The 5,116-nt window shown below is 44.1% G+C and overlaps 1 pseudogene; it reads right to left on the bottom strand.

The window, feature by feature from the left end:
- Nucleotides 1-3,059: 3,059 nt before the first annotated feature.
- On the bottom strand, nucleotides 3,060-4,898 carry LOC132882476 (putative nuclease HARBI1; annotated as a pseudogene).
- Between the last annotated feature and the right edge of the window lie 218 nt (nucleotides 4,899-5,116).

A 5,116-nucleotide genomic window follows, 5' to 3' on the forward strand; every position in this document is an offset into this window, starting at 1 on the left:
AAGTGCACAAGAACAGTTATTTGAAAGTTAATCTAATGAATTTGTGCGTGCGCGTGCGATTTCATGAAGAACCGGGACAATTGGCATTCGGTGAAAGATTCACACCTATGACTCATTATATTCGCGTGCGCCCTCTCGCCCACTGCTGCTTCGTTTTCCTGATTTACACGCGTGTCTGAAGATGGAGTTTTCAGAAATCTCCACTCTGCCCAGAGTTTGCGAAAGTAGCTGTTTTCAGTGACTGAAACCTCCATATAGGTGTGAATGAGAGGTGCAACCGAATAAATAAATATGTGTCTTTTTTATCCGGCTACATGTAGGCTATCACTGCGCAAAGCCTCTAATGTTGAAATGGTAGTAATATTTGTTAAAATAATAGTAGGCTAATTTCCACATTAATCGGTAAAATGGCACAAGGGATGTGATGGGGGGGATGGCTGTTTTATAAGGGGAATGATTTGAGATTTTTATTTCAGAAGGGGGATGCCTCCCCCTACATCCCCCCCAACTCGAGTACTGCGTATAAGGCCACCGGACATAGGCCCTTCGATTTCCATCACTAGAGCGCGTCAAATTACTTTCGGTTTTGCCAGCATGGACGCGCTTCTTTTAAATGAAAGCACAGATGTGTCAGACATCGACAAAACGGTAAAGAATAAGTGGAGATGGGCTTGGCTAAATGAAATGGGCGATAATGGCAAGCCATTTAGTTCATGGTGCAAAAAGATGAAAATGGCAGGTGTGTGCTTTTGTGTAGTTTGCATAAAAAAAGTCTATGGAAGCAATGGCAAAAAACTAGATGCCTTTGGCTTCACTGCGAAGAAGCAGAAAAAGTGAACTTTCACTTTACTTTTCTTGCAAGTTCTTTCTGTTCCACTCTTTTGAAAGCATGGTTCAAGTTTGACTGCACTTGCACTTTTCTCTTAACCACTGTTGTGCATTACTAAAGTATTGTTGAAATAAATTTGCACTTTGCGCTGAAAACTTGATGTTTCATCATTTATAGCCAGTAATGACAATGGTAAAGTCTTGCCTTGGCTTTAGTCATTGTTAAAATTATGTAAATGTACTATAAGTAGGTGCCGAGGGGATAATGGACAACACGGCATTTAAAATTTGACGCATCGCTGATGTGGTAGGGGCCAACGACATGGAGCTTTTTTTTCAGTGAGATGATTTTTTTTTTTTTTTGCTTTAATCTATGAGTGCAGACATCCCAAGTCTCCCGGAAGTTCCGGGAGTCTCCCGCATATTGATAGTGGCTCCCTGATGCCCACAAATTGGAGAATATCTCCCGGAATCTAGAGCAAGTGAGAAAGAGCATGCACATGAAACATTAATGTCTTTTTTGTTTTTCTAATAGACAAGAGCAAAAACAAGAAAACCAGAAAAGGATTAAAAAACAAAACAAAACAGGAAGACCATGACATAATTGATTTGCTCAGCAACAACTGGTAAAAAACCAACAACAACACAGTGTCTACTTCCTGGTGTGTGAGTGCACTGACAGTCCTTATATACTGTGTTGGTGAAACTGAGTCCAGGAGCCTGTACTACGAATGGAGGTCAACCTACCCAGCAGTAACCCAGGGTTCCCCCGCTAAACCGGGGTTGACAAAACCTGGTTATCTTGTTTGGGGTTAAACGGTACTACGACGCCAATTATGAAGTTGATTTGTTGAACCTGGTTTAACCTAATCAGGGTTAATGCGCGTTCACGTTAAAGGGGAGGTTATCAGCGCAAATCACCACTGTTCACAATGGCACGGTCGCCGTACTTCACGGAGGAAGAATGCGATGTCATAATGCAAAGCTACGAGGAGTTCAAAATAACATTAAGAGCAAAATCTAACACAGCGGCTGCCAATAAGGAGCGGCAAGCATGTTGGCAACGAATTGCCGATCGGGTAAATGCGCAAGTACATTCTCCCTTCTACATGTTCCAGAACAGAAGTATAGGATGAGAGAAAGCTTCATGATCAATCACAAGTCACAGAAAATGGTCCTTTGACGTGGCCCCAGTCATATATAGCTTGTTTAATGTCCGAAAAATCCTGAATAAAATTTGTTATGGTAAATTCATGGAGTAGCCTACTTAAGCTGATATGTGCACAGAGTCACATGAATTAGGATGACTGACTGTTCAGTCCCTTTGACTAAGTTGGTGTCGGTCCTGTGAACATTTCAGAGGCAACAGCAGTGCCAAACGCACCTGGCAACAGGTGAAAATGAAATATAAAAACATCATTCATAATGGTAAGTGTGTGTGTGTGTGTGTGTGTGTGTGTGTGTGTGTGAGGCATATATAATGAAAAGATGCTTGTCTTTCACAGCCAACAAGAAAAAGGTGGCCGCCAGGTGCACGGAAGGAGGGAGGGCACCAGAAGCCCTTACCGTGGCCGAGGAGTTGGCGCTCGCCAACAATAGCAGTAGGCCAATCATGGAGGGGGTAGAAGGAGGCCTAGAATCCACCCCTGGTGCTGTGGAAATGTCACCCTCTATGTGCGGGGTAATATGGCATTCAAGTTCCATGTAAGAAGTGTGTTTTCTCGTTCATCAGTGGCATGTCTTATGTGTTGTGTGTACAGTTGAAGGAAGCAATCTGGAGACCATCCAGCCACCACAGCCCATACCAGGCTCCAGTGATCCTCCGGCCGAGGTACCTGTAATAGCTAACATTGCATGCATTATGTCGTGTTCAGAAATTATGTAGGTGCAGCCTATGATTTATGTATGTTCTCTCAGGAGGAAGATGACGAGACCCTCACGGCCAAATCCAACACCCACATGCAGGTTGAAAGACTCTACCACTGCTACTATATGCTGTGTCAATATTCTAGGAGGGTGCCCCATTACTCTTCAGCAGTACTGCATTTGAAGTGTGACTTGTATCAATGATGCAATCAGTCTGTGTGCTTGTGTTCCTTTGTAGGAGAAGTTGGAGCTGCCCCTGTCCCCTCCTGAGGCTTCCCTGCCAGGGACATCATAATTTCACAAAGTACAGTTTCTTCCTCTTCAGTCCATCATTGCCAACTGTTATGCATACTAGGCTAATATGTTCATTCTGGGGTGGGGGTTCTGTAGGCCAGAGTGGACAATGTGCACAGCCTGTACAAGAAAATGTTACAGCTAGACTGCAAAAAAAAGAGGCTGCAAATTCGGAAGCTCGAACTAGAAATTGAAAAGTTGGAACATGAGAAGAAGGTATTAGTACATTGTGTGTGTGTGTGTGTGTGTGTGTGTGTGTGTGTGTGTGTGTGTGTGCGCGTGCAAGCAAGCATTCATTTGGCTTTTCTGTCTTTTCTTTTCAGGAACAGGAGAACTTGAATAAATAAATACAGTAGGAATGAGTGGTGAGTTTGGCTTTTCTTTATTTTGTGTTACTGCCTGAAAAATTGGTTTGTGATGGCCTCTCTCACTGAACGGCCTGTGGGATGGTCCAGGGTCATGGGGTCAACAACATCGGGGGGTGAGGGAACATGATTGGGAACCCTTTCTTTTCTAATGGTGGCTATGTTATGTAGTACCACACATGCCGCTGTTATTTGACAAGCCTTCTCGGGCCTCACACACAGGCCTTTTAGGCAGGCAAACCGAGCCTTCAATATGCTGAACGTGATCTCGATTCGTGCTCTTGTAACACTGTGGGCATGATTGAAGGCTCTCTGGGCCCTTGTTTGAGGGTCTGCGAATGGTGTCAGGAGGTGTTTCAAACATGGGTATCCACGGTCCCTGAGCAGGATACCATCAAATCGCCCTTGTATGAAATGGAGAGAAATGTAGTTAGTGTCAAACAGCTGTAAGATGCTCACTATTCTTTACTTAAGGAATACCATGAAGTTTGAGTTGGGACATCTGTGGTATTTTAGCTCTTGTTTCTGTATTGTCCTGATATCTTTTTGATGCAGGATGATTTGTGTTTTAAGGATTAGATGTAGGATTATCTTACCTTCCTCGAATCCCACAGCTAGTGAGGATTCTCTAAATATGCGGGAATCGTGGACAGACCCTGGCCATCTTGCATCCAGGCTGGTTATCATCAACTGGTGGTCACATGTCATCTAAGAACATCAAGCATTTGTGCAAGGACAGGGGACATGACTGAGGTACAAGCACACTGTTACCCCTGCAAATGAGGAACAACACCAACCCATGTGGAGGACAAAACATCACCTAACGCAAAACGGGACCAGTACTGACAGGTTGATTTGAGGTATGGACATGACCTCTTTGAATGTGGGCCTATATGAAGTAGACCTTTTACCTGTACGTTGATGCTATGGAAGGATTTTCTATTCACATAATCCCCCTCATGCTCTCCCAGGGGTGCACTGATTCGGATGTGAGTGCAGTCAATGGCTCCTATTACTCTTGGGAAACCTGTATATTTTGTTAGTCATATCAATTGTCAGTCACAATTGTCTCTATGAGAGTAGGCAAACAGACACAATTTGATATTAGTAATTACCTGCGATTGCATAAAACCCTTCTTTGATCTGAAGTGCGGTTAAATGCCCAGGGAACATGACAAATGCATTCATCAGTTTGGTTAGGGCAAGCAGCACTTTGCGAATCATACGACATACAGTGTTCTTACTGACGTTTTCAGCATCACCGATGGAATACATATATTGTCCACTGGCAAAGTAACGCAATGACAAGCACATAATTTGCTCGATTGTGAGGGCCTGGCTTTGGCGGGTTACATTGCAGATGTCTGCCTCGATCAGCTGGCAAAGGTAACGAATTCCTTCAGCTGAGAATCTATATCATTCATGAAGAACATCGTCCGGGTATGCCAGCGGATTCTGGCGGTCTCTAAATACCCTCGCCCTCCGGAGAGAGCCCCTCACAATCTGTGCTCTGATATCGCACGAGTCATCCAGGTATGCTGGCATTGTCTCTAGAGGAAATGTCGGTGGAGAGGTGGTGTTTAAAAAGGGTGTGGTTAATCGGAAACCTCGGGTTAACCAAGAACATAACCTGAGATGAGCAGGTTTGAGATGCAGCGTAAATTGCCATGGCAGCATACCTCGGTTAGAACATAGCCAACTTTCGTAGTATGGGTTAATCGGGAAGTTATGCTGCACGTGATCAAGTTACTCTCGAAGTTACC

Source organism: Neoarius graeffei, chromosome 3 (assembly GCF_027579695.1).
Source record: "Neoarius graeffei isolate fNeoGra1 chromosome 3, fNeoGra1.pri, whole genome shotgun sequence".
Lineage (NCBI taxonomy): Eukaryota > Metazoa > Chordata > Actinopteri > Siluriformes > Ariidae > Neoarius > Neoarius graeffei.